Source organism: Lasioglossum baleicum, chromosome 12, assembly GCF_051020765.1.
Source record: "Lasioglossum baleicum chromosome 12, iyLasBale1, whole genome shotgun sequence".
Classification (NCBI taxonomy): Eukaryota; Metazoa; Arthropoda; class Insecta; order Hymenoptera; family Halictidae; genus Lasioglossum; species Lasioglossum baleicum.
Window position 1 is genome coordinate 14,793,556 of NC_134940.1, and position 11,202 is coordinate 14,804,757.

Genomic DNA, 11,202 nt, shown 5'->3' on the forward strand with positions numbered 1-11,202 from the left:
GTCAAAACGAATTCATTCGTATACGACGTAATGACACTTTCAAAGGTCAGAAATGGAATAAATACTTTTGAATGCCTCTTGAGGGACCTTATACGACCTTGAAGATCAGTGTATCGTATATGAAATGAATTGATTTGTGGCACACACTTTTGCGAGTATCGAACAGAAAACAGGGCCACGATAAATATAGTAAATTCTAAAAATTAACACAGTTTAAATGGAATTTCGAGACCGTGTATATTAAACGATGCGTGAACAATGATATCACGGGAATTTAATGAAACATGTTTTCGAAATGCTTGCCTTTTCTAGGTAGTATGCCGCAATCTACTCGCAAATTCCTTTGTAACAGCATGAAACATATGTTGTAGCGTGCTTTGAACTCGGAGATTTATGACGGCGGGAAGAATTCATTTCTTTCTTTAACGAAAAATATGTTTGCAGTGTTAATTTAAATCACTCGCCGCTGCTTATTTTTCAATGCCGGGTTGAACGGTGTGTTCCTCGGGTTGAACCGGTGCGCGGAATTCAGTTGACAGTGCACGCTGGAAGGAGGAGCGCAAATGCAAACGTCTATTATAATTTCAAGAATCGGAAGGGCCACGCCGCGCCAGCATCCGGTAATCCGTTGATATGAAGCGTGCTGGAAATATCGAATAAACAAAATTGTTCGTGCCGCGTGGCAGCCGTGTCACAACAATTACCGCGCGCATTGAACGTTGTCGCTTCGTCGTTACAGCTTCGCCGTGGGAGATTTTAATTACCGCGGGCAGAACACGAACGGAACGGCTTTTAGAATGGAACTGTTACGTATCTGTGTTCTCCTCCGAGCTGCTCCCGTATTTGTCCTTCGCACATATTCGCTTCATAATGAGGATAAATTAACCTGCATCAATTAAAAATGACTTCGCGAACGACACGCGTCACCGAACGACGACGCCGCGTTCAAACCGTACCGTGACGCGCGTAGTGAAATTATTTTTATCGATGATACGGAAGTCGATACAGCAATAACGTCTATCAAACATTACAGCGAGTCAAATTGACGATTAATAGGCTGCGTTATTAATAGATTGTTTGTCCAATTTTGGTAGGTTCGAGGCACGTCGATTTTAATGTCTCTGCTGTTCCAAATTGCAGTCACTCTATTTAATTATACATACAGTGGGTGTGTAGAAAGTATTCATACGCCCTTTAAAACAAAATAACTTTTTTATATCATTGTACCAAACGACCTGATTTTCCATAATCAACTAGAAGCATTGGTTTACGAAATAATATGCGAAAAAGATTTTGACGAAAAGTATAATTTACAAGGTTAGATGCAAGAATAAAAGAGGCATTTTTGAAACTTTTTTATTTGGCCCCTTAAAGAAACTTTAAAATAAAAAATGTTTGATTGATTGAAAGACGCACGAGCCAAATAACAATTTCATTCTTCTTTTAATTATCTTATTAGGGTGAAACTAATACACTGGTGGTCTTAAATCTTTTTAATACCTTCACTGTTTTAAATTGTACGCACCTATTTATCAGTCTAGATATAACTGTCGACTATTTCATTTTACCCCTACCTTGCTTTGCCTCACGTGACTGCGAGGATTCGTATACTCCTCCTCCGACAGGAGTTTGGTGGAGACGAGGCAGGAGTAGGGAGAGGAGTCGTCTGATTTACACTAAGGACATTTTATGCCGCATGAAAGTTCGCAGTCTAGCGATCATGAAGATGCACTTTCTCACGTCAAAGCATTCGTGGCAGTTGAAAAAGTGAAGATGCTACGATGACTAATGCAATGTAGCAGCCAAAAAGATATGAGATCCTTAGCACATTCCTTGCCAACGCCGCACATATACGACAAAGTCGTAACAGTCGCAGCACTTTTCAGCAATATTCAGGTTAAACCTTTTTCATTTTTCATGAAGAGAGCACATTTCATTTAATAAAATAGTATAACCGTGGAAGCTGTTAGCAAGATCCTCTAGAGAACGCTTTAACCATTTATACAAACAGCTACTTTTCTACACTGAGAAAAAAAAGTAGTTACTTCAATAACACGCGTGTTATTGTCATTTTTTTACTTCGATGAATATCAATGTATTCTTTTCAATAGTATGAAATTTAGAAGCAAATCGTGATGTGTTTGAATTGTCTATCATGAAATGATTGAAAATATTATTTGATTCAATACTGTACATTATTATTCGTAATATTTCTCTTTTTCCTTCAATCAGATATGTTGTTTAAAAAATTTGAGAGATGTATTGATTTATACTGGAATTGGTTTGAGGCCATATCTTATTTTTTTTGAAAACATTGATGTCAAGCTATTCGCTTATATGATTGGCGGAAATGAGTTTCGCTATTGAAATTCAATAGTATTAAATATCAAAATAAGTTCATATGATATTGGCACTATTCAATAGTACATCTTATTGAATCAACATATATTTTTTTTGTTTCGACAGGATTTTTTTCTCAGTGTAGGACTCTGTTTGCAGAAGAGAAATTCCATATCAGAGAAGTGATCTTCAATAATTTTGTAGTAATTTATTTCGCAAGCATGACGCAATCCAATTTTGTCTCAGATCCTTAGATTCCAAAATAAACTGAAAAATATCCAGAAAAGTGTCTCCGAAAAATATTAGGCACCGATAAACTCGGATGTGTGACCTTTGTTTTCTGCAATTTAACAATCATTATTATACTGCGGATCTTTATGCAAAATACAAAATGTTTGCATTGGTTTCAAGACACAGGAGCCAAATAACAAATTCATTCTTCTTTTAATTATCTTTTCAAGGTGAAACTTCAATCTTTTTAATACCTCCACTGTTTTAAACTGTACCTGCCCATTTTTCTCATAAATGCATAAAATCCGCAGTCTAACAAAATTATACATGTTTTGTATAAACGTTTAAAGTATTTTGAGCAATGAGGCTGGGCGATTTTCTTGAAAGGGGCGGTTCCTGAGGTCATTTGAAGCCACAAGTATGCATATCTTCGTAAATCATGCTGTCCTTACAGAAATCTAATCCACTTTGAAAACTTTCTGAAACGAAAGCTGCTCGTGGAACATGCTGATCGTCTCGAGGGTTTAGCAACGGTTGCGAAAATATGTCACCGTTCGCCGAGGAGGAAGGGACTAGCCGGTAAAGAACGAATAATGCAAAGCAAGCAAGTGGAGGGTCGTTTTAATTGATACGAGGAGCGTTATGAGAGAGTGGTAACGGAAGCGGCAGAGACCACGCACAGTTAGCGATTACATCGGAACGTTGATCGTCCGTTTAAATTATCAATGTTGCATTTCACCAGTTTACAGCCAATAAATAACGCTTACCCGTTCATAATGAAACATTCTCAGCCGTTAGTTACCACGCACCCGCTAAATTCTCCGCCGTTGCAATTTATTTAGCCACATTTCAGAACGGGGGAGTCAGAATTTATTTCGCCTCTTATGTAATCGCGGTCGCAGGAAACGCGTCAAGAGGTCTCCGGGCTGTTTGCGAGTCGCGTCCAAACCAAACACATCGCACGATCACTATAGAAAAGCACTTGTACAGGGTGTATAAAAAGTAATGGGGTTATTCCATGCCAAATCGATCACTTTTTGCAGGCATCACCGTCGATTTTGTTCTAAATGAAATAAATGAATTGAGTCATCACTTTGCTGGTTTCGAAATGTTTTAGAAATGGCAGGCCTTCAAAGTTTTCAATTTTTGCCCATTTCAGCGAGAACGGGCCTCTATACTTTACATTAGTATTGTATAATGCAGGATTAATATTCGTATGTGTAACAATGGATATAAGGTTTTCCTTCATATTTTGCAACTCAGTCGCCCCCTAGATTAATGTGATAATATGTTACTTTAAGCAATATTTTTCTTCTGCGATTACAACTTTTTCTGTTCTATAAAAGTATTGCAATCGGGTTGAGAATTTTAAACGTTTATGACAAAAATGAGTAACTAAAATGTAAAACAGTAAACACATTTTAAGAATTTAAAAGAAATAATCTTGCGGTTCACGCAATATTTATTAATTCCCATCGATACGTTTTTTGAAACAAACTCTATTAAAAAATGTACAACTCGTGCAGTTTTAATTATTTTCACTTCGAAAAAATGACGTATTTACTCCAAATACCAATAAATCACGTAAAATCCAAATATTAAAAGATCCAATACGTTTTCAAAACAAATATTCTCTAAAAATTCGTGCAAAAGGCGGCCACGGAAATCGCAATATTCCCTTAATGAAATTTTTATTATTCTGCTGGGCCATTCTGCAAAATTCGTTCCGCAATTTGCGGACAGATAATCCTTGTGTAACACGGGATTCCTGCAACACGATTTCGTTCTAACGCGATTAGAAAGTTGAGGAAATTCTCGTTGTAACGCGCCGCGTGTCGGAGAGATGTATTATTGAAAGTTTACCTTAACGTAAATGTGTGCTTGCAGCTCACGTCGCGAAATTCGCTTTACGTTTCTGAGAAATTATGAAATATTGAATGTACAACCGGACTATATGTCTCATTCGCAAAATAAACATTTCGTTCATCAACGGTGCGAAACAGGAGCCTGGTAAAAAGATAGTAGAAAGAATCTCTCTTTAAAAAAATGATTTTTGCCTATAAGTGGGTTAACACTTTCTTGCAAAGAATATCGAGATGCTTTAAGTGGTGCAATGAAAAATATTTGCTTCTATTTAAAAAAAGAAGTGAATGACCTCTACACGTCCTCTTGATAGCATTCAATCCAACGTGAACCATTTTCCGCTACGGACAATAATAATCATGTAAATCGAAATGGTAAAAGTTCGTTAACTATCAAATTCACTGAAACAGTAAAAATAACATTGAGATTTAATTGGAATTTTCCATAGGTTCCGTTTGAAAGAACTTTCTATTCGGACTGAATTTTTTTTGTATGAATCCAATCTTCCATGTTTTCGCATGAACTGTATTTTTTTTTTTTTTACATGGTTTCCTTTGCCCACATTTTTTGGAAGCCAATCCACCGTATAAAAATCAGAGTGTATCTGCTGTCAATGCTGTCATGCCTGTCGCATCCTAGCAAAAAATACTGTTCTTTAGAATTGTAAAAAAGCTATTTGTGTTATTCTACAGGGAGACGTTCTACACATGCGCATGCCGTGTTAAATGATTTAAATTTAGAGACACGGAAGTGTCTGAAATTGATCACTATTTATACGACAATTACAATCGAAGAAATTCATTTCAATAATCTCGTAGTCAGGTTTGTTATGAGTTTTCTTGCAGTGAAATGCATATTAACGATCTCTGCTCTTGGGTCGTCGGTTTGAGTCATTATTTCGCAAGTTGAAAATTGCACGCAGTTCCTTCTATCGCCGGGGGAGAGATAAGTTTAATATCACCGACAGTGTAGCAAGGAGTGCCAGTATTTCGGTTGACTTTATTACTTAATGTCTTATTTTCGTCGGAACGATGAGGATGGTGCGCCTGAAACTGATTTTCAACAATTATTAGGTTGTCCCAAAAATTTCTTTCGCAATTCGTACATTTAATATTGTTACATCACACAAGTATATGTATATTTGGTTGGCAAGAGAGATTCAAACGATATGAACTTTAATCAATAAAAAATTTTCTTATTTCTTCTTTTAGGCAAAAAGATCATTGAACAAAAGAGAGAATATCTGATTCATTAAAATTCATTGCTTGTATGAAAAAATTAGGCTCTGTTTTACCTTAAAGTACCGAAATTATTTTCTTGCCAACTCAATACGAACAATGTGATCATCTGTTTATTAACATATCATTACTTGGTAATTAAACTGATTGGAAAAGGACTTTTGAATAACAACATGATGTAACAATTGATGTAATAATATTAACCCTTAGCATTCCTTATTCGTGTGTAACTCGACGTCAAAGAAAGAGAAATGTAAACAAAACGGGTTCTTATATGTTTGGTTCTTCCTTTATTTATAAGAAATATAATTTGTGTATCTTCAAGCTAGCTAATTAAATAAGTCCATAGTATCGTACTAATACAGTAACAAACCTAACAATTTCATCGAATTATTGCGTTATACGAGGGGAATAGCGTCGTAGGAGGGAAAGGCAGAGTGGGGGCTCAAGTCTTAATCCGATGACCCTGGGCTCTCAAGCTAATAAAGATGAACGATAATAATTATTAATTAATATACAGATGTCTTATCAAATTTTTGTAGTGTAATCGAAAAAATTAAAATATGTCCCGTAGCATTTATGTTAATGGTGGCAGCGACCCTGGCGGTTCCTGTCGCAACCAATAAAATATCAGAACTATAGAGCCTGCCAGCGAAATAAATGATGATAGCGACGGTGTTAAACGCTCTTAATTTTCTTCGAAAAAAATCCAGCTCTCGACCGACCGTCGAATAATTAATCTCGAGCTGTAGCTCGTCGGTGCATGCGTAATAGGAGAATGCTAATGAGGAACGGAACACGGAAAACGCGCCGAAGAAACCTTGGATTCCCGAAAGGCCTACGATTTTTTTCTCGGTAGCGCGACGCGGCGGTCTCGCGGCGTTCCTTAATGAAACTAATAAATGTATTAATTAAACGCGTAATCGCCTCGGTGATTATACTACTATAATTGGCAGCGGGGCCCGGAGGTTTTGCGAACGGGCATCGAATATGCTATTTCACGGGTCAAAAGTGTAATGTTCCGTACCAAATGCATCAGTCGGCGGGGCCTCGGTGTGCGACGGCGCACCTCCACGTGTGCGCACGTTGGTGTGGACGTGCATGAGCGCACCTGGTGGCCGATTAATTATCGAGATATTTCGCGTCTGTGGTCGCGTGTGCACGTGCTTGTACGCGATGTCCGCGTTGCTGTTGCAGGCGGCGGCGGCTGCACCGAGCGTGGACGACCTCAGACCAGACCCCCCGCTTCACGCCCCCCCCATACCCTCGTTCTTTCGCGACTCTTTTGCTTTTTGGCTGTAAGCGCATATTGCAAGTCAAATGTCGGACAATGAGCCCCGTGTAAAATGGAAATCTCGCCGTGAGAAGCGAGCGCGCCGCCGAATTTACATGAGAATGCGAGCCGCCGGAGGCCACGGTGACGCGATTCGATCGCAATTCGCGCCCCCACCCTCCGACCCCACCCTGCGATTTATTAGAATCTGTTTAACGTTTTCGTACGAGCCAATTTCGTTGACCGATGCGCACGGGCTCGGGCCCCCGGACACCGCCGAGAGACCGCGAGTTCATGGAGTCCCATGGACACAAATTTCCCCGACACGGTTTTCACCGACAACCTTTCACCGACTCCAGATTTGACCGACAACGCTTTTAACCGAAAACGATTTTGACCGACAGCGAATTTGATCGACAACAATTCGACCGACAACAAATTTGATCCACAACGACTTGAGACGACCACAGTCTGTGTTATCATACAGTATTATCATATAAATTATATGTATTATCATACAGTGTGTGTGGTCGTCTCAAGTCGTTGTGGATCAAATTCGTTGTCGGTCAAATTCGTTTTCGGTTAAAGGCGTTGTCGGCCAAAGTTATTGTCGGTCAAATCAGGGGTCGGTGAAAACCGCGTCGGGGGAATTTGTGTCGGTGATTTCCATGGTACCCACAGCAGTATCTCCGTAACTGTCGCATCGTCGGCAGTGCCGAGCGACAGTTCCAGTAGAGGTGGTACGTTTTTTACGAGCTACAGTGCTACAGTAAAGTCGCGTTTACTGTCCAACAGCCGTGTTCTGTTCGGAGAGTGATCGCATACCGACATTATTTTTTTATGACTGCGTCTACCGCGCCGAGAGTTGAAATGAAAACCGAACGTAGGAAAGGACAGAATGAAATACGCTGAAGCGTATCGGTGTGAACCACTACTAATACCACTAATCGAATGTACAAAAACCTCTTTATTTTTCATTATTTCTTTATGGGACTTCCATTAACTTATTTCTGGCATTCTTCTGATTAAAATAAGACCGAACATGATATAATTTCAACTGTATTTAGTAATTTCATAAACTAGACGAATAAGATGATACAAATTTTAAAAAAAAAGATCAAAAATTTGAAAGGTTCCGGTGGTGGGGATACAATTCTTACGGGGATGATACTGTTCTATCTAGCGCACAGAACTAGAACAATGCTAAATAATTATTACAGCATTGTCGAGAGAAAGCATGTCTTCAGATTCCAGTGATGTCGTGCAAGTTTAAAAATGATTTTTATGAAATTATAAAATAACCGTCAGATAGCATATCAAGAAAAAAGATTTTCAGTCAAGTCGCGAGTGTGTAGTACTGTTAAATTATCCTGTCTAAAAGTTGCATTGAAAAATTCGTGAAAATAAAACGTGTTCCGGCTTCTGTCTTTTCTGCAGTATGTCTAGCGAGAGTATGCGCAGCAATATTTTTGCCAGGGTGACAGTATGAGAAAAATTCTGGTCGAGAGGTTGGTGGTAAGCTGAGATTTCGTCTATGATACACTACAGCTGAAGAACAAAATGGGGGAAATTTTTGGCCAGCTTAGGAATGAAAAATTCCGTTGCAGTATGTCTTTACGTATTCTGAAGGATGTCATTTTGTCATATCTAGACTGCGGATGCTTGTCTACGTTCACAATAATTTAATTTTTTAATAACACTAGATAGAAAATGATCTTATTTTCCGCATTAGGGTTTGAATGTGTTCATAAAAATATGTACTATGTTTAATCATCAAAAAATAGTTGTTTATTATGTTATTAAGTGTTTATTATGTTAGACAAGAACATACATAATTTATTGTACATATAATATAATGAATAATATGTTGTGCATTCAGGATCATTTTTTATTTTTGCCGAGTATTGATTTATTTTCAATATTATTTAGTGTCCTTGTTTAATCTTCGAAAGAAAATAGTAGTCTGATTTTTTATAATTTTCCTGTTGTTTCTTGTTCTTAGTCCGATAAATTACTAGTATCTTCGGAAGAAAATAGTATGCTTGCATGTAGTCCGACTTTTTATAAACTTCCTGTTATTTCTCCAATAAATGACCACATTGTTTATCCCACAGAAAGTGTAGAAATTTTTCATTCCCAAGCCGGATGAAAACGCTGGCTTCTTACAAAAATTGAGACAATGTAATCTTTCCAGATGAAGCTTCTTCTTTAGTACGAACTGCTATTAATCTTTCTTGGTTCTTGGTCAATTACGTCGAAACATTCTCCGAGAACCGCGAAACACCCTGCGAAATTGCGTTTAGGTGAGTTTTCCCACACAAGGATTTCGATCTTGTGTCCAGATAATGTGAACGAGAATGGTGGAAATAATGTGAAGAAAATCCAGCAAAACAGTGTTTCCTTCGGAAGGAAAAATGGAGGTTAGAGTGACAGATTAAATGAAATATTGAAAATTGTAAATATCAGGAATTTATGTAAGTTGTTTAGGAATTTAGTTTTTCTATAAAAGGATAGATTTCTTTTTCCGATCACCTTTATCATTTCTATTTATTAAGTAAATGTACTGTCATGGTTATTTTGTTCATTGCACATAGTTAAAAAATAATCTACCATTTTTGATCGTTAAAATTCAGAAAAAGATATTGAGAAAATTCTAGTACACGTATTACTTTATAATAACGCGTACAAGTAAACAAGTTTAAGTCGAAAAGCAAACTTCATCAAACTCTTGATTAAATATTTCTGAACTGTTCATGACCAGCTTTTGAATTTTGTGTATTCAAAGCGCGCTTGATTGACGAAAACATTGAAAATGTTTTATAAAGTAACACATTTGATTCTGGTGTAATAAGGTCACTGGTAAACAACTGCGGAGGAGCTTTATGCAAAATTCATTCTCGTACTTCGTGTTAATTTGCATTTTTCAATTTAGACCTGTGTAAAATACATATACATAAATATAATACTTATAGGCAACGAAAATGATCAAAAACAACAAATTATCTGCAAAAATTGATCACGCATTTGCAGATAATTATACATTAAATGATGATACATTAAAGCACCATAATTTCATAAAAATATACTTGTTCATTCCACTGTAATTTATAACGTCATACGTATTAGGAAAATGTAATATGTCTTGAATTGTTATCTGAAAAACTTTCCAAAACTGTTAGATATTTAATATTACAACTTTTTTTGGACACGCTCGGAATATCACGAGTCGTAAAACTTTGCGACAATGCAATAAACTACGCTCAGCAGTACGCAAGATAAAGCCTAGCATAATGCAGAATATGCAGGGTGAACAAAAAAAGGTCTCGCCATTACTGCACCAAAAATTTGACCAAGTTTGATTTGGTTGATTTTCTGACCCGTATTCATTGCTTATTCTGTACCCTACTTAGCAAAGTCCTACATACATATGTGCTATCTACCCCTCACGATTGCGGATGAAATATCTCGCGATCCAATGCTGTTTTTCAGCCTCTGGGGATAAAATATATCGTGACCTAATGTGGCTTCTCTGACGCTTTCGACGATCCATCTCACGTATGTGTTTAGATTTCTCACTGGGTCGTGAATTAGTTCACCCCCGATGTATAGGGTATTATGATTGCACCGGATCCTTCGCGAAAATATCAAATCAGCGACAAGGAGAAAACAGTGAAAATCGTTATTATTTTATTTATTAACTCTTTGCAGTCGGAACTATTTCAACTCGAAAATTAAACATTCGGGTCTCCGAACAATATCAATTTTCGGGTTCCCGACTCGACCCGACCCGAGACTCGGGTACCTGAAATTTTCGCATGATCATGGTTCATAATGAATGAGATCATGGTGGTAATTTTTATGCAAAAGGAAAACTGTATTTATTTCAAGCTACATTGCAGATTACATAGTTATGTATTTCTTCTCTAAATAACTGTAATGAGTTGAAAACTACGTAACACAGTATTTTTTATTTATACAATGTTTTTATTGATCTGCATTTGTCTTCTTTTTTTGTCATGAATGCATAAACACCGCAGTATACATATTAATAAATGAACTTTTTTACGATGTTATTTACGATGATTAGTTTGATCTTTACATACTGGACATTCATGACGTAGTTTCCGCTTCGAATGCTAATCGATGAGAAGTGCTTTAAAGATTGATCGATAAATGATTGCAAAAGGATTCGTGATTTGAAAATATTGTTGCAGTTACGATTATTAGTATTCATGATTGTTTCTTTTTATGTTTCAG

At 37.2% G+C, this 11,202-nt stretch overlaps 1 protein-coding gene across 7 annotated transcripts in view; it reads left to right on the plus strand.

The window, feature by feature from the left end:
- LOC143214010 (CCR4-NOT transcription complex subunit 6-like) overlaps positions 1-11,202 on the plus strand; it is a 591,839-nt gene that overhangs the window by 183,215 nt on the left and 397,422 nt on the right. The window lies entirely within an intron of this gene.